The 19,855-nt window shown below is 60.7% G+C and overlaps 1 protein-coding gene across 4 annotated transcripts in view; it reads left to right on the forward strand.

Annotated features, from left to right (window-relative positions):
- LOC141048056 (uncharacterized) overlaps positions 1–19,855 on the forward strand; it is a 1,479,555-nt gene that overhangs the window by 740,885 nt on the left and 718,815 nt on the right. The window lies entirely within an intron of this gene.

Here is a 19,855-nt window from a genome sequence, read left to right on the forward strand (position 1 = left end):
GGTGCTCCGCCCACCAAATCGGACCCTGAGGGGCCCCAGCCACAAAATTGGACCCTGAGGGGCCCCACCCACAAAATCGGACCCTGAGGGGCCCCGCCCACCAAATTAGACCCTGAGGGGCCCCACCCTCAAAATCAGACCCTGAGGGGCCACAGCCACAAAATCAGACCATGAGGGGCCCCAGCCACAAAATCGAACCCAGAGGGACCTCAGTCACAGAATCAGACCCCAAGGGGCCACGGCCACAAAATCGGACCCTGAGGGGCCCCACCCACAAAATCAGACCCTGAGGGACCCCAGCCGCAAAATCAGACCCTGAGGGGCCACAGCCACAAAATCAGACCCTGAGGGGCCCCACCCACAAAATCAGACCCTGAGGGGCCCCAGCCACAAAATCAGACCCTGAGGGGCCCCACCCTCAAAATCGGACCCTGAGAGGCCCCGCCCACGAAATTAGACCCTGAGGGGCCCCACCCTCAAAATCAGACCCTGAGGGGCCACAGCCACAAAATCAGACCATGAGGGGCCCCAGCCACAAAATCGGACCCTGAGGGGCCCCACCCACAAAATCGGACCCTAATGGGCCCCACCCACAAAATCAGACCCTAATGGGCCCCACCCACAAAATCAGACCCTGAGGGACCCCAGACACAAAATCGGACCCTAAGGGGCCCCGGCCACAAAATCGGACCCTGAGGGGCCCCACCCGCAAAATCGGACCCTGAGGGGCCCCACCCGCAAAATCGGACCCTGAGGGGCCCCAACCACAAAATCGGACCCTGAGGGGCCCCAACCACAAAATCGGACCCTGAGAGGCACCGGCTACAAAATCGGATCCGGAGGGGCCCCGGACACAAAATTGGACCCTGAGGGGCCCCGGCCACAAAGTCGGACCCTGAGGGGCCCAACCCATAAAATCAGACTCCGTGTCCCCGCCCACCAAATTGGACCCTGAATGGCCCCGTCCACCAAATCGGACCCTGAGGGGCCCCGCTCACCAAATGGGACCCTGAGGGGCCCCGCCCACCAAATGGGACCCTGAGGGGCCCCGCCCACCAAATGGGACCCTGAGGGGCCCCGCCCACCTAATGGGACCCTGAGGGGCCCCGCCCACCTAATGGGACCCTGAGGGGCCCCGCCCACCAAATCGAATTCTGAAAGGCCCCAACCACAAAATCGGACCCTGAGGGGCCCCACCCACAAAATCGGACCCTGAGGGTCCCTGCTGACCAAATCGGACCTAGAGTGGCCCCACCCACCAAATCAGACCTAGAGTGGCCCCGCCCACCAAATCAGACCTAGAGTGGCCCCGCTCACCAAATCGGACCCCGAGGGGCCCCGCCCACCAAATCGGACCCCGAGGGGCCCTGCCCACCAAATCGGACCCCGAGGGATCCCGCCCACCATATCGGACCCTGAGGGGCCCCAACCACAAAATCGGACCCTGACGGGCCCCGGCCACAAAATCGGACCCTAACGGGCCCCGGCCACAAAATCGGACCCTGACGGGCCCCGGCCACAAAATCAGACCCTGAGGGTCCCTGCTGACCATATTGAACTCTGAGGGGCCCCGCCCACCAAATCGGACCCAGAGTGGCCCGCCCACCAAATCAGACCTAGAGTGGCCCCGCTCACCAAATCGGACCCCGAGGGGCCCCACCCACCAAATCGGACCCCGAGGGGCCCCGCCCACCAAATCGGACCCCAAGGGGCCCCGCCCACCAAATCGGACCCCGAGGGATCCCGCCCACCAAATCGGACCCCGAGGGATCCCGCCCACCATATCGGACCCCGAGGGTCCCCGCCAACCAAATTGGACCCTGAAGGGCCCCGCCCACCAAATCGGACTCTGATAGATCCCGCCCACCAAATCAGACCCTGAGGGGCCCCACCCACCAAATCGGACCCCGAGGGGCCCCACCCACCAAATCGGACCCTGAGGGGCCCCACCCACAAAATCGGACCCTGAGGGGATCCAGCCACAAAATCAGACCCTGAGTCTTAAAGGGCCGACACGCCAAATCGGAGACTGAGCCACCCCGGCCTCCAAATCGGAGGCTGAGCCACCCCGGCCTCCAAATCGGACAATGAGCCACCCCGGCCTCCAAATCGGAGGCTGATCCACCCCGGCCTCCAAATCGGAGCCTGATCCACCCCGGCCTCCAAATCGGAGGCTGATCCACCCCGGCCTCCAAATCGGAGCCTGATCCACCCCGGCCTCCAAATCGGAGGCTGATCCACCCCGGCCTCCAAATAAGAGGCTGAGCCACCCCGGCCTCCAAATCAGAGGCTGAGCCACCCCGGCCTCCGATTTGGAGGCTGAGCCACCCCGGCCTCCAAATAGGAGGCTGAGCCACCCCGGCCTCCAAATAGGAGGCTGAGCCACCCCGGCCTCCAAATAGGAGGCTGAGCCACCCCGGCCTCCAAATAGGAGGCTGAGCCACCCCGGCCTCCAAATCTTACCCAGAGTGGCCCCGCCCACCAAATCGGACCCAGAGTGGTCCCGCCCACCAAATTGGACCCAGAGGGGCTCCGCCCACAAAATCAGACCCAGAAGGGCCCCTGCCACAAAATCAGACCCTGAGGGGCCCCTGCCACAAAATCGGACCCTGAGGGGCCGCGGCCACAAAATCGGACCCTGATGGGCCCCGGCCACAAAATCGGACCCTGATGGGCCCCGGTCACAAAATTGGACCCTGATGGGCCCCGGTCACAAAATCGGACCCTGAGGGGCCCCAACCACAAAATCGGACCCTGAGGGGACCCAACCACAAAATCGGACCCTGAGAGGCCCCGCCCACCAAATTGGACCCAGAGTGGTCCCGCCCACAAAATCGGACCCAGAGGGGCCCCACCCACAAAATCGGACCCAGAGGGGCCCCTGCCACAAAATCGGACCCTGAGGGGCCGTGGCCACAAAATCGGACCCTGAGGGGCCGCGGCCACAAAATCGGACCCTGAGGGGCCCCAACCACAAAATCGGACCCTGAGGGGACCCAACCACAAAATCGGACCCTGAGGGGCCCCGGACACAAAATCGGACCCTGAGGGGCCCCGGCCACAAAATCGGACCCTGAGGGGCCCAGCCCACAAAATCGGACCCTGAGGGGCCCTGCCCATCAAATTGGACCCTGAGGGGCCCCGCCCACCAAATCGGACCCTCACGGGCCACATCGACTATATTGTAATCCGAACGCTGCTAACTTATTCTTCTTATTATTATTAAGTTGATTTCCGCAATTAATACAGCCCGAACCGCTACACGCACAGACGCCGTTGAGGTGTTGTTTCGAAGCCAGCGTCCACGAGAAGTGTGCTAAGTATTTTTCGTGTCGATCGGATTTGTAGTTTTTGCGCAATTTGCATTTGAAAATTATTTTTCCCGTCATTGGAATGCACTGGCTCCAATGCTTTTCAATGGGTAATGGCAAAACGTGCCCTGAGGCGATTGAAATGGCAGTTGAGCTCATTGATATGCGCAGGCAGACCCAGTTACTATGCCAACGCCTACGAACGTCACATGACATCCCAAGGACAGAGATTCTGCCACATAATATCAGCTCTTAAAGTGAAACCCACAGCACGAATGCAAATCTAGCTTCATCACATGACACATGCCCCTGAGATAGAATGTGCGACAAAGTGGATTTAGAAACCCAGTGAGCCACCCTGGCTCTTAAAGGGCCGACGTGCCACAGTGATTCTTAAAGGGCCAGCGCACCGAAATGAGTCTTAAAGGGCCGGCGCGCCAAATCGAAAGCTGAGTGACCCCAGCCTCCAAATCGGAGGCTGAGCCACCCCGGCCTCCAAATCGGAGGCTGAACCACCCCGGCCTCCAAATCGGAGGTTGAGCCACCCTGGCCTCCAAATCGGACCCAGTGTGGCCCCGCTCAAAAAATCAGACCCAGAGTAGCACAGCCCACCAAATCGGATCCTGAGGGGCCCCGCCCACCAAATCAGACTCCGATTGGCCCCACCCACCAAATCGGACCCTGAAGGGCCCCGCCCACCAAATCGGACCCTGAGGGGCCCCGCCCACCAAATCGGAACCTGAGGAGCCCCGCCCACCAAATCGGACCCAGATTGACCCCGCCCACCAAATCGGACCCCGAGGAGCCCCACCCACCAAATCGGACCCAGATTGACCCCACCCACCAAATCAGACCCTGAAGGGCCCCGCCCACCAAATCGGACCCAGAGGTGCCCCGCCCACCAAATCGGACCCTGAAGGGCCCCGCCCACCAAATCGGACCCAGAGGGGCCCCGCCCACCAAATCGGACACAGAGGGGCCCCGCCCACCAAATCGGACCATGAGGGGCCCCGCCCACCAAATCAGACCATGAAGGGCACTGCCCACTAAATCGGACCATGAGGGGCACCGCCCACCAAAATGGACCCAGGGGGCTCAACCCACAAAATCAGACCCTAAGGGGCCCCACCCACAAAATCGGACCCTGAGTGGGCCCGGCCACAAAATCAGACCCTGAGGGGCCCCAACCACAAAATCGGACCCTGAGAGACCCCGGCCACAAAATCGAACCTAGAGGGGCCCCAGTCACAAAATCAGACCCTAAGGGGCCCAGGTCACGAAATCGGACCCTGAGGGGCCCCACCCACAAAATCAGACCCTGAGGGGCCCCACCCGCAAAATTGGACCCTGAGGGGCCCCACCCGCAAAATCAGACCCTGAGGGGCTCCACCCGCAAAATCGGACCCTGAGGGGCTCCACCCGCAAAATCGGACCCTGAGGGGCCCCGGCCCCAAAAATCTGACCCTGAGGGGCCCCAACCACAAAGTCGGACCCTGAGAGGCACCGGCTACAAAATCGGACCCTGAGGGGCCCCGGACACAAAATCGGACCCTGAGGGGCCCCAGCCACAAAATCGGACCCTGAGAGGCCCAACCCACAAAATCAGACTGTGTCCCCGCCCACCAAATTGTACCCTGAAGGGCCCCGCCCACCAAATCGGACGCAAAGTGGCCCCACCCACCAAATCAGACCCAGAGTGGCCCCGCCCACCAAATAGGACCCTGAGGGGCTCCGCCCACCAAATGGGACCCTGAGGGGCCCCGCCCACCAAATTGGACCCTGAGGGGCCCCGCCCACCAAATCAGACCCTGAGGGGCCCCACCCACTAAATCGGATTCTGAAAGGCCCCAACCACAAAATCGGACCCTGATGGGCCCCACCCACAAAATCGGACCCTGAGGGTCCCCGCTGACCAAATTGAACTGAGGGGCCCCACCCACCAAATCGGACCCCGAGGGGCCCCGCCCACCAAATCGGACCCCGAGGGGCCCCGCCCACCAAATCGGACCCCGAGGGATCCCGCCCACCAAATCGGACCCCGAGGGTCCTCGCCAACCAAATTGGACCCTGATGGGCCCCGCCCACCAAATCGGACTCTGATAGATCCCGCCCACCAAATTGTACCCTGAGTGGCCCCACCCACCAAATCGGACCCAGAGTGGCCCCGCCCACCAAATTGTACCCTGAGGGGCCCCACCCACAAAATCGGACTCTAAGGGGCCCCACCCACAAAATTGGACCCTGAGGGGCCCCGGCCACAAAATTGGACCCTGAGGGGCCCCACCCACAAAATCGGACCCTGAGGGGATCCGGCCACAACATCGGACCCTGAGTGGCCCCACTCACAAAATCAGACCCTGAGTGGCCCTACCCACAAAATCGGACCCTGAGGGGCCCCAACCACAAAATCGGACCCTAACGGGCCCCGGCCACAAAATCGGACCCTGACGGGCCCCGGCCACAAAATCGGACCCTGACGGGCCCCGGCCACAAAATCGGACCCTGAGGGACCCCACCTACAAAATTGAACTCTGAGGGGCCCCAACCACAAAATCGGATCCTGAGGGGCCCCACCCACAAAATCGGACCCTGAGGGGCCCCACCCACAAAATTGGACCCTCAGGGGCCCCGGCCACAAAATCGGACCCTGAGGGACCCCGGCCACAAAATCAGATCCTGAGGGGCCCCAACCACAAAATCGGACCCTGAGAGGCTCCGGCCGCAAAATCGGACCCTGAGGGGCCCCAACCACAAAATCGGAACCTGAGAGGCACCGGCCACAAAATCGGACCCTGAGGGGCCCCGGACACAAAATCGGACCCTGAGGGGCCCCGGCCACAAAATCAGACCCTGAGGGGCCCCGGCCACAAAATCAGACCCTGAGGGGCCCAACCCACAAAATCAGACCCTGAGGGGCCCCGCCCACCAAATTAGACCCTGAGGGGCCCCACCCTCAAAATCGGACCCTGAAAGGTCCCACCCACCAAATCGGACCCAGAGTGGCCCGCCTACCAAATCAGACCTAGAGTGGCCCTGCTCACCAAATCGGACCCCGAGGGGCCCCACCCACCAAATCGGACCCCGAGGGTCCCCGCCCACCAAATCGGACCCCGAGGGGCCCCGCCCACCAAATCGGACCCCGAGGGGCCCCGCCCACCAAATCGGACCCCGAGGGATCCCGCCCACCAAATCGGACCCCGAGGGCCCACCAAATTGGACCCTGAGGGGCCCCGCCCACCAAATCAGACACTGATAGATCCCGCTCACCAAATCGGACCCTGAGGGGCCCCGGCCACAAAATCGGACCCTGAGGGGCCCCACCCACAAAATTGGACCCTGAGTGGACCCGGCCACAAAATCAGACCCTGAGGGGCCGCACCCACAAAATTGGACCCTGAGAAGCCACACCCACAAAATCGGACCCTGAGGGATCCCAGCCACCGATTCAAGCCCTGAGGAGCCCAGGCCACCGAATCGGATCCTGAGGGGCCTCACCCACCAAATCAGACCCTGAGGCCAAAGTGGCCCCTGAGAGGCACCCACGGTTAAAACGGATCCTGAGTTGAAAGTCTTGCAGGGGCAGCAGGCAAGTCTCTTTAAAAGGGGCAGCCCGGGCACCATTTCAAACCACTATCTGTACTTCCTTCAGGAAATACACATCTAGTATTATTATTATTATTCAGTTGATTTTCCGCAATTAATGCTGCCCGAACCACTACACGCACAGACTCCGCTGAGGTGTCGTTTTCGTTTTTATTTTTCGTGTCGATCGCATTTGTAGTTTTTGCGCAATTTGCGTTTGAAAATTTTTTTCCCCATCATTGGAATGCATTGTCTCAATGTATTTCAATAGGAAAATTTTGCCATAGGAAGACATGGGGCAGCTTCATCACATGACGCATGCCCCTGAGAGAGAATGTGCACCAAAGTGGATTTAGAAGCCCAGTGCGCCAAACTGGCTTAAAGGGCCGACGCGCCAAAGTGATTCTTAAAGGGCCGGCGCACCAAATCGAAAGCTGAGTGACCCCAGGCTCCAAATCGGAGGCTGATTGAACCCGGCATCAAAATCGGAGGCTGAGCCACCCTGGCCTCCAAATCGGACCCAGAGTGGCACCGCCCACCAAATCGGACCCAGAGTGGCCCCGCCTGCCAAATCAGATCCTGAGGGGCCCCACCCACCAAATCAGACCCTGAGGGGCCCCACAGGCCAAAGTGGTCCCTGAGAGCCACCCACAGTTAAAACGGATCCTGAGTTGAATGTCTTGCAGGGGCAGCAGGCAAGTCTCTCTTAAAGGGGCAGCCCGGGCGCCATTTCAAACCACTATCTGTACTTCCTTCAGGAAATACACATCTAGTGTTAATTTTGTTATCTTTATTCAGTTGATTTCCGCAATTAATGCGGCCCGAACCGCTACACGCACAGACTCCGTTGAGGCGTCGTTTCGAAGCCACCGTCCACTAGAGGTGTGCTAAGTATTTTTCGTGTCAATTGGATTTGTAGCTTTTGAGCAATTTTCATTTGAAACATTTTTTTCTCGTCATTGGAATGCATTGTCTCAATGCATTTCAATGGGAAAATTTTGCCATATTAAGACATGGGGCAGCTTCATCACATGACGCATGCCCCTGAGAGAGAATGTGCACCAAAGTGGATTTATAAGCCCAGTGAGCCAAACTGGCTCTTAAAGGGCCGACGCGCCAAAGTGATTCTTAAAGGGCCGGCGCGCCAAATCGAAAGCTGAGTGGGTCACTCAGTCGGTCACTCAGCCTGGGGTCCAGGCTCCAAATCGGAGGCTGATTGAACCCGGCATCAAAATCGGAGTCTGAGCCACCCTGGCCTCCAAATCAGAGGCTGAGCCACCACGGCCTCCAAATCGGAGGCTGAGCCACCCCGGCCTCCAAATCGGAGGCTGAACCACCCCGGCCTCCAAATCGGAGGCTGAGCCACCCTGGCCTCCAAATCGGACCCAGTGTGGCCCCGCTCAAAAAATCAGACCCAGAGTAGCACAGCCCACCAAATCGGATCCTGAGGGGCCCCACCCACCAAATCAGACTCCGAGTGGCCCCGCCCACCAAATCGGACCCTGAAGGGCCCCGTCCACCAAATCGGACCCTGAGGAGCCCCGCCCACCAAATCAGACCCAGAGTGACCCCGCCCACCAAATCGGACCCTGAAGGGCCCCGCCCATCAAATCGGACCCAGAGTGGCCCCGCCCACCAAATCGGACCCAGAGGGGCCAGCCCATCAAATCGGACCCTGAGGGGCCCCGCCCACCAAATCGGAACCAGAGGAGCCCCGCCCACCAAATCGGACCCAGATTGACTCCGCCCACCAAATCGGACCCCGAGGAGCCCCGCCCACCAAATCGGACCCAGATTGACCCCGCCCACCAAATCAGACCCAGAGGTGCCCCGCCCACCAAATCGGATCCTGAAGGGCCCCGCCCACCAAATCGGACCATGAGGGGCCCCGCCCACCAAATCGGACCATGAGGGGCACCGTCCACTAAATCGGACCCAGAGTGGCCCCGCCCACCAAAATGGACCCAGGGGGCTCCACCCACAAAATCAGACCCTAAGGGGCCCCACCCACAAAATCGGACCCTGAGTGGTCCCGGCCACAAAATCAGACCCTGAGGGGCCCCAACCACAAAATCGGACCCTGACAGACCCCGGCCACAAAATCGAACCTAGAGGGGCCCCAGTCACAAAATAGGACCCTCAGGGGCCCCAACCACAAAATCAGACCCTGAGGTGCCCCGGTCACAAAATCGGACCCTGAGGGGCCCCACCCACAAAATCAGACCCTGAGGGACCCCAGCCACAAAATCAGAACCTGAGGGGCCCCAACCACAAAATCAGAACCTGAGGGGCCCCACCCACAAAATCAGAACCTGAGGGACCCCACCCACAAAATCGGACCCTGATGGGGCCCCAGCCACAAAATCGGACCCTGAGGGGCCCCACCCACAAAATCGGACCCTGAGAGACCCCGGCCACAAAATCGAACCCAGAGGGGCCTCAGTCACAAAATCAGACCCTAAGGGGCCCCGGCCACAAAATCGGACCCTGAGGGGCCCCACCCACAAAATCAGACCCTGAGGGACCCCAGCCACAAAAATCGGACCCTGAGGGGCCCCGGTCACAAAATCGGACCCTGAGGGGCCCCACCCACAGAATCGGACCCTGATGGGCCCCACCCACAAAATCGGACCCTGAGGGGCCCCAGCCACAAAATCGGACCCTGAGGGGACCCAGCCACAAAATCGGACTCTGAGGGGCCCCACCCTCAAAATTGGACCCTAATGGGCCCCACCCACAAATCCAGACCCTGAGGGGCCCCAGCCACAAGATCGGACCCTAAGAGACCCCGGTCACAAAATCGGACCCTGAGGGGCCCAAACCACGAAATCAGACCCTGAGGGGCCCCGGTCACAAAATCGGATCCTGAGGGGCCCCACCCACAAAATCAGACCCTGAGGGACCCCAGCCACAAAATCAGACCCTGAGGGGTCCCAGCCACAAAATCGGACCCTGAGGGGCCCCAGCCACAAAATCGGACCCTGAGGGGCCCCAGCCACAAAATCGGACCCTGAGGGGCCCCACCCACAAAATCGGACCCTGAGGGGCCCCGGCCACAAAATCAGACCCTGAGGGGCCCCGGCCACAAAATCGGAACCTGAGGGGCCCCGGCCACAAAATCAGACCCTGAGGGGCCCCGGCCACAAAAACGGTCCCTGAGGAGCCCCGGCCACAAAATCAGACCCTGAGGGGCCCCGGCCACAAAATCGGACCCTGAGGGGCCCCAGCCGCAAAATCGGACCCTAAGGGGCCCCAGCCGCAAAATCAGACCCTGAGGGGCCCCAGCCGCAAAATCGGACCCTGAGGGGCCCCACCCGCAAAATCGGACCCTGAGGGGCTCCAACCGCAAAATCGGACCCTGAGGGGCCCCGGCCCCAAAAATCGGACCCTGAGGGGCCCCAACCACATAATCGGACCCTGAGAGGCACCGGCTACAAAATCGGACCCTGAGGGGCCCCGGCCACAAAATCGGACCCTGAGGGGACTCGCCCACAAAATCGGACCCTAAGGGTCCCAACCCACAAAATCAGACTCAGTGTCCCCGCCCAACAAATTGGACCCTGAAGGGCCCTGTCCACCAAATCGGACCCAAAGTGGCCCCGCCCACCAAATCGGACCCAGAGGGGCCCCGCCCACCAAATGGGACCCTGAGGGGCCCCGCCCACCAAATGGACCCTGAGGGGCCCCGCCCACCAAATCGGACCCTGAGGGGCCCCGCCCACCAAATCGGACCCTGAGGGGCCCCTCCCACTAAATCGGATTCTGAAAGGCCCCAACCACAAAATCGGACCCTGAGGGGCCCCACCCACAAAATCAGACCCTGAGGGTCCCCGCTGACCAAATTGAACTCTGAGGGGCCCCGCCCACCAAATCAGACCTAGAGTGGCCCCGCCCACCAAATCAGACCTAGAGTGGCCCCGCTCACCAAATCGGACCCCGAGGGATCCCGCCCACCAAATCGGACCCCGAGGGATCCCGCCCACCAAATCGGACCCCGAGGGTCCCCGCCCACCAAATTGGACCCTGAGGGGCCCCGCCCACCAAATCGGACTCTGATAGATCCCGCCCACCAAATCAGACCCTGAGGGGCCCAGCTCACCAAATCGGAACCAGAGTGGCCCCACCCACCAAATCGGACCCAGAGTGGCCCCGCCCACCAAATTGTACCCTGAGGGGCCTCACCCACCAAATTGTACCCTGAGGGGCCCCACCCACAAAATCGGACCCTAAGGGGCCCCACCCACAAAGTTGGACCCTGAGGGGCCCCGGCCACAAAATTGGACCCTGAGGGGCCCCACCCACAAAATTGGACCCAGAGGGGATCCGGCCACAACATCGGACCCTGAGAGGCCCCACTCACAAAATCGGACCCTGAGGGGCCCTACCCACAAAATCGGACCCTGAAGGGCCCCAATCACAAAATCAGACCCTGACGGGCCCCGGCCACAAAATCGGACCCTGTCGGGCCCCGGCCACAAAATCGGACCCTGAGGGGCCCCGGCCACAAAATCGGACCCTGAGGGACCCCACCTACAAAATTGAACCCTAAGGGGCCCCAACCACAAAATCGGATCCTGAGGGGCCCCACTCACAAAATTGGACCCTCAGGGGCCCCAGCCACAAAATCGGACCCTGAGGGACCCCGGCCACAAAATCAGATCCTGAGGGGCCCCAACCACAAAATCGGACCCTGAGAGGCTCCGGCCGCAAAATCGGACCCTGAGGGGCCCCAACCACAAAATCGGACCCTGAGAGGCACCGGCCGCAAAATCGGACCCTGAGGGGCCCCGGACACAAAATCGGACCCTGAGGGGCCCCGGCCACAAAATCAGACCCTGAGGGGCCCAACCCACAAAATCAGACCCTGAGGGGCCCCGCCCACCAAATTAGACCCTGAGGGGCCCCACCCTCAAAATCGGACCCTGAGGGGCCCCAGCCACAAAATCAGACCCTGAGGGGCCCCAGCCACAAAATTGGACTCTGAGGGTCCCCACCCACAAAATCGGACCCTGAGGGGCCTCACCCACAAATCCAGACCCTGAGGGGACCCGGCCACAAAATCGGACCCTGAGGGGCCCCGCCCACCAATTCGGACCCTGAGGGGACCCGCCCACTAAATCAGATTCTGAAAGGCCCCAACCACAAAATCGGACCCTGAGGGGCCCCGCTGACCAAATTGAACTCTGAGGGGCCCCGCCCACCAAATCGAACCCAGAGTGGCCCGCCTACCAAATCAGACCTAGAGTGGCCCCGCTCACCAAATCGGACCCCGAGGGGCCCCACCCATCAAATCGGACCCCGAGGGTCCCCGCCTACCAAATCGGACCCCGAGGGGCCCCGCCCACCAAATCGGACCCCGAGGGGCCCCGCCCTCCAAATCGGACCCCGAGGGGCCCCGCCCACCAAATTGGACCCTGAGGGGCCCCGCCCACCAAATCGGGCTCTGATAGATCCCGCCCACCAAATCAGACCCTGAGGGGCCCCGCTCACCAAATCGGACCCTGAGGGGCCCCGCTCACCAAATCGGACCCTGAGGGGCCCCACCCACCAAATCAGACCCTGAAGGGCCCTGGCCACAAAATCGGACCCTGAGGGGCCCCACCCACAAAATCGGACCCTGAGGGGCCCCGGCCACAAGATTGGACCCTGAGGGGCCCCAACCACCAAATCAGACCCTGAAGGGCCCCGGCCACAAAATCAGACCCTTATGGGCCCCACCCACCAAATCAGCCCCTGAGGGGACCCAGCCATCAAATCGGACCCTGAGGGGCCCCACCCACCAAATCAGACCCTGAGGTGCCCCACCCACAAAATCGGGCCCTGAGGGCCCCACCCACCAAATCGGACCCTGAGGTGCCCCACCCACAAAATCGGGCCCTGAGGGCCCCACCCACAAAATCGGACCCTGAGGCCAAAGTGGCCCCTGAGAGGCACCCACAGTTAAAACGGATCCTGAGTTGAAAGTCTTGCAGGTGCAGCAGGCAAGTCTCTCTTAAAGGGGCAGCCTGGGCAGCATTTCAAACCACTATATGTACTTCCTTCAGGAAATACACATCTAGTATTATTATTCAGTTGATTTCCGCAATTAATGCGGCCCGCACCGCTACACGCACAGTCTCCATTGAGGCGTCGTTTCGAAGCCAGCGTCCACGAGTGGTGTGCTAAGTATTTTTCGTGTCGATCAGATTTGTAGTTTTTGCGCAATTTGCATTTGAAAAAACATTTTCCTGTCATTGGAATGCACTGTGTCAATGCATTTCAATGGGACAATTTTGCCATAGGGAAAACATGGGGCAGTGGTGAGGTGGCAGTTAAGCTCATTGATATGCACAGGCACACCCAGTTACTATGCCAACGCCTACGAACTTTGCATGACCCCAGCAGGACAGCGTTTTTGCCAATTAATATCAGTTCTTAAAGGGAAACCCAAGCACAAATGCAAATCTGATCGACCCTGGCCTACAAATCGGAGGCTGAGCCACCCAGGCCTCGAAATCGGACCCAGAGTGGCCCCACCCACCAAATGGGACCCTGAGGGGTCCCACCCACCAAATCGTACCCAGAGTGCCCCTGCCCACCAAATCGGGATCTGAGGGGTCCCGCCCACCAAATCCGACCCTGATGGGCCCCGCCCACCAAATCGGACCCTGAGGGGTCCCACCCACTAAATCGGACCCAGAGTGCCCCCGCCCACCAAATCAGATTCTGAGGGGTCCCGCCCACCAAATCCGACCCTGAGGGGCCCCGCCCACCAAATCGGACTCTGAGCGGCCCTGCCCACCAAATCGGACCCAGAGTGGCCCCACCCACCAAATGGGACCCTGAGGGGCCCCACACACCAGACCAGACCCTGAGGGGCCCCGCCCACCAAATTGGACCATGAGGTGCCCCGCCCACCAAATCAGACCCAGATTCGCCCCACCCACCAAATCAGACCCTGAGGGGCTCCGCCCACCAAATCAGACCCAGAGGGGCTTCACCCACAAAATCAGACCCTAAAGGGCCCCATGCACAAAATCGGACCCTAAGGGGCCCCCGCCACAAAATCGGACCCAGAGGAGCCCCGGCCACAATATCGGACCCTGAGGGATCCCGTCCGCCAATTCAGGCCCTGAGGAGCCCAGGCCACCGAATCGGATCCTCAGGGGCCCCACCCACCAAATCAGACCCTGAGGGGCTCCACAGGCCAAAGTGGCCCCTGAGAGGCACCCACAGTTAAAACAGATCCTGAGTTGAAAGTCTTGCAGGGGCAGCAGGCAAGTCTCTCTTAAAGGGGCAGCCCGGGCACCATTTCAAACCACTATCTGTACTTCCTTCAGGAAATACACATCTAGTTATTTTATTATTATTCAGTTGAGTTCCGCAATTAATGCGGCCCGAACCGCTACACGCACAGACTCCGTTGAGGTGTCGTTTCGAAGCCAGCGTCCACAAGAGGTGTGCTAAGTATTTTTCGTGGCGATCGGATTTGTAGTTTTTGCGCAATTTGCGTTTGAAATTTTTTTTCCCATCATTGGAATGCACTGTCTCAATGCATTTGAATGGGAAACTTAAAACGTGCCCTGAGGCGATTGAAATGGCAGTAAAGCTCATTGATATGTGCATGCACACCCAGTTACTATGCCAACGCCTACGAACGTCACATGACGACCCAGGACAGAGCTTCTGCCACATAATATCAGCTCTTAAAGCGAAACCCACAGCACAAATGCAAATCTAGCTTCATCACATGACGCATGCCCCTGAGAGAGAATGTGCGCCAAAGTGCGCCCCCGCCCACCAAACCGGACCCTGAGGGGCCCCGCCCACCAAATCGGACCCTGAGGGGCCCCGCACACCAAATCAGATGCTGAGCGGCCCCGCCAACCAAATCGGACCCTGAGGGGCCCGCCCACCAAATCGGACTCTAAGAGATCCCACCCACCAAATCAGACCATGAGGGGCCCCGCACACCAAACCGGACCCTGAGGGGTCCCGCTCACCAAATTGAACTCTGAGGGACCCCGCTCACTAAATCGGACCCTGAGGGGCCCCGCCCACCAAATCGGACCCTGAGGGGCCCCGCCCACCAAATCAGATGCTGAGCGGCCCCGCCAACCAAATCAGACCCTGAGGGGCCCGCCCACCAAATCGGACTCTAAGAGATCCCGCCCACCAAATCAGACCCTGAGGGGCCCCGCACACCAAACCGGACCCTGAGGGGTCCCGCTCACCAAATTGAACTCTGAGGGGCCCCGCACACCAAATCGGACCCTGAGGGGCCCCGCTCAGCAAATTGAATTCTGAGGGGCCCCGCTCACCAAATCGGACCCTGAGGGGCCCCGCCCACCAAATCGGATTCTGAAAGGCCCCAACCACCAAATCGGACCCTGAGGGGCCCCACACACCAAATCGGACCCTGAGGGGGCACCCACCAAATCGGACCCTGAGGGGCCCCGCCCACCAAATCGGACCCTGAGGGGCCCCGCCCACCAAATCGGACCCTGAGGGGCCCCGCCCATCAAATCGGACCCTGAGGGGCCCCGCCCACCAAATCGGACCCTGAGGGGCCCCGCCCACCAAATCGGACCCTGAGGGGCCCCGCCCACCAAATCGGACCCTGAGGGGCCCCGCCCACCAAATCGGACCCTGAGGGGCCCCGCCCACCAAATCGAACCCTGAGGGGCCCCACCCACCAAATCGGACCCTGATGGGCCCTGCCCACCAAATCGGACTCCGAGGGGCCCCGCCCACCAAATAGGACCCCGCCCAGCAAATCAGACCCTGAGGGGCCCCGCCCACCAAATAGGACCCTGAGGGACCCCGCCCAGCAAATCGGACCCTTAGGGGCCCCGCCCACCAAATCAGACCCTGAGGGGCTCCACCCACCAAATCGGACCCTGAGGGGCCAAGCCCACCAATTCAAACACTGAGGGGCCCTGCCCACCAAATCGGACTCTGAGAGATCCCGCACACCAAATTAGACCCTGAGGGGCCCCGCTCACCAAATCGGACCCTGTGGGGCCCCGCTCACCAAATCGGACCCTGGGGGGCCCCGCCCACCTAATCAGACCCTGAGGGGCCCCGCTCACCAAATCGGACCCTGAGGGGCCCCGCTCACCAAATTGGACCCTGAGGGGCCCCACCCACAAAATCGGACCCTGAGGGGTTCCGGCCACAAAATCGGACCCTGAGGGGCCCCAATCACCAAATCGGACCCTGAGGGGCCCCGGCCACAAAATCGGACCCTGAGGGGCTCCACCCACAAAATCGGACCCTGAGGCCAAAGTGGCCTCTGAGAGGCACCCACCGTTAAAACGGATCCTGAGTTGAAAGTCTTGCAGGGGCAGCAGGCAAGTCTCTCTTAAATGGGCAGCCCGGGCACCATTTCAAACCACTATCTGTACTTCCTTCAGGAAATACACATCTAGTTATTTTATTATTATTCAGTTGAGTTCCGCAATTAATGCGGCCCGAACCGCTACACGCACAGACTCCGTTGAGGTGTCGTTTCGAAGCCAGCGTCCACAAGAGGTGTGCTAAGTATTTTTCGTGGCGATCGGATTTGTAGTTTTTGCGCAATTTGCGTTTGAAATTTTTTTTCCCGTCATTGGAATGCACTGTCTCAATGCATTTGAATGGGAAACTTAAAACGTGCCCTGAGGCGATTGAAATGGCAGTAAAGCTCATTGATATGTGCATGCACACCCAGTTACTATGCCAACGCCTACGAACGTCACATGACGCCCCAGGACAGAGCTTCTGCCACATAATATCAGCTCTTAAAGCGAAACCCACAGCACAAATGCAAATCTAGCTTCATCACATGACGCATGCCCCTGAGAGAGAATGTGTGCCAAAGTGCGCCCCCGCCCACCAAACCGGACCCTGAGGGGCCCCGCCCACCAAATCGGACCCTGAGGGGCCCCGCCCACCAAATCAGATGCTGAGCGGCCCCGCCCACCAAATCGGACCCTGAGGGGCCCGCCCACCAAATCGGACTCTGAGAGATCCCGCCCACCAAATCAGACCCTGAGGGGCGCCGCACACCAAACCGGACCCTGAGGGGCCCCGCTCACCAAATTGAACTCTGAGGGGCCCCACCCACCAAATCGGACCCTGAGACCAAAGTGGCCTCTGAGAGGCACCCACCGTTAAAACGGATCCTGAGTTGAAAGTCTTGCAGGGGCAGCAGGCAAGTCTCTCTTAAAGGGGCAGCCCGGGCACCATTTCAAACCACTATCTGTACTTCCTTCAGGAAATACACATCTAGTTATTTTATTATTATTCAGTTGAGTTCCGCAATTAATGCGGCCCGAACCGCTACACGCACAGACTCCGTTGAGGTGTCGTTTCGAAGCCAGCGTCCACAAGAGGTGTGCTAAGTATTTTTCGTGGCGATCAGATTTGTAGTTTTTGCGCAATTTGCGTTTGAAAATTTTTTTCCCGTCATTGGAATGCACTGTCTCAATGCATTTGAATGGGAAACTTAAAACGTGCCCTGAGGCGATTGAAATGGCAGTAAAGCTCATTGATATGTGCAGGCACACCCAGTTACTATGCCAATGCCTACGAACATCACATGACGCCCCCAGGACAGAGCTTCTGCCACATAATATCAGCTCTTAAAGCGAAACCCACAGCACAAATGCAAATCTAGCTTCATCACATGATGCATGCCCCTGAGAGAGAATGTGCGCCAAAGTGCGGCCCCGCCCACCAAATCGGACCCTGAGGGGCCCCGCCCACCAAATCGGACCCTGAGGGGCCCCGCCCACCAAATCGGACCCTGAGGGGCCCCGCCCACCAAATCGGACCCTGAGGGGCCCCGCCCACCAAATCGGACTCTGAGAGACCCTGAGGGGCCCCGCTCACCAAATCGGACCCTGAGGGGCCCCGCTCACCAGATTGAACTCTGAGGGGCCCCGCTCACCAAATTAGACCGAGGGGCCCCGCCCACCAAATCAGATCCAGTGTGGCCCTGCACACCAAATCAGACCCAGAGTGGCACCACCAACCAAATCAGACCCAGTGTGGCCCCGCCCACCAAACCGGACCCAGGAGTGGCCCCGCCCACCAAATCAGACCCAGTGTGGCCCACGCCCACCAAATCGGACCCTGAAGGGCCCCGCCCACCAAATTAGCCAAAGAGTGGCCCCGCCCACCAAATCCAACCCTGAGAGGGCCCCACCCACCAAATCCGACCCTGAGGGGCCCTGCCCACCAAATCGGACCCTGAGGGGCCCCATCCAACAAATCGGACCCTGAAGGGCCCCTCCCACCAAATTAGACCCAGAGTGGCCCCTCCCACCAAATTGTACACTGAGGGGCCCGCTCAACAAATCGGACCCAGAGTGGCGCCGCCCACCAAATCGGACTCTGAGGGGCCCTGCTCACCAAATCGGACCCTGAGGGGCCCCGCTCACCAAATCGAACTCTGAGGGGCCCCGCCCACCAAATCGGACTCTAAGGGGCCCCGCCCACCAAATCGGACTCTAAGGGGCCCCGCCCACCAAATCGGACTCTGAGGGGCCCCACACACCAAATCGGACCCTGAGGGGCCCCGCCCACCAAATTGGACCCTGAGGGACCCCGACCACCAAATCGGATCCTGAGGGGACCCGCTCACCAAATCGGACTCTGGGGGGCCCCGCCCACCAAATCGGACCCTGAAGGGCCCCGCCCACCAAATTAGACAGAGGGGCCCCGCCCACCAAATCAGACCCTGAAGGGCCCCACCCACCAAATTAGATCCAGAGTGGCCCCACCCACCAAATCGGACCCTGAGGGGCCCCGGCCACTGAATCAGACCCTGAGGGGCCCTGCTTAACAAATCGGACCCTGAGGGGCCCCGGCCACCAAATCCTACCCAGAGTGGCCCTTCCATCCGAATCAGACCCTGAGGGGCCTGCTCACCAAATCGGACCCTGAGGGGCCCCACCCACCAATTCGGACCCAGAGTGGCACCGCTCACCAAATCGGACCGAGTAGCGCCGCCCACCAAATCAGACCCAGAGTGGTGCCGACCATCAAATCGGACCCTGAGGGGCCCCGCTCACCAAATCGGACCCTGAGGGGCCCTGCCCACCAAATTGTACACTGAGGGGCCCGCTGAACAAATCGGACCCAGAGTGGCGCCGCCCACCAAATCGGACTCTGAGGGGCCCTGCTCACCAAATCGGACCCTGAGGGGCCCCGCTCACCAAATCGAACTCTGAGGGGCCCCGCCCACCAAATCGGACTCTAAGGGGCCCCGCCCACCAAATCAGACTCTGAGGGGCCCCACACACCAAATCGGACCCTGAGGGGCCCCGCCCACCAAATTGGACCCTGAGGGACCCCGACCACCAAATCGGATCCTGAGGGGACCCGCTCACCAAATCGGACCCTGAAGGGCCCCGCCCACCAAATTAGACAGAGGGGCCCCACCCACCAAATCAGACCCTGAAGGGCCCCACCCACCAAATTAGACCCAGAGTGGCCCCACCCACCAAATCGGACCCTGAGGGGCCCCGCCCACTGAATCAGACCCTGAGGGGCCCTGCTTAACAAATCGGACCCTGAGGGGCCCCGGCCACCAAATCCTACCCAGAGTGGCCCTACCATCCGAATCAGACCCTGAGGGGCCTGCTCACCAAATCGGACCCTGAGGGGCCCCACCCACCAATTCGGACCCAGAGTGGCACCGCTCACCAAATCGGACCGAGTAGCGCCGCCCACCAAATCAGACCCAGAGTGGTGCCGACCATCAAATCGGACCCTGAGGGGCCCCGCTCACCAAATCGGACCCTGAGGGGCCCTGCCCACCAAATCGGACCCAGAGTGGCGCCTCCCACCAAATCAGACCCTGAGGGGCCCCGCTCACCAAATCGAACTCTGAGGGGCCCCACCCACCAAATCGGACCCTGAGGGGCCTCGCTCACCAAATCAAACTCTGAAGGGCCCCACCCACTAAATCTGACCCTGTGGGGCCCCGCCCGGAC

This window comes from Dendrobates tinctorius, unplaced genomic scaffold, assembly GCF_039654945.1.
Source record: "Dendrobates tinctorius isolate UK_male_01 unplaced genomic scaffold, ASM3965494v1 ptg000132l, whole genome shotgun sequence".
Classification (NCBI taxonomy): Eukaryota; Metazoa; Chordata; class Amphibia; order Anura; family Dendrobatidae; genus Dendrobates; species Dendrobates tinctorius.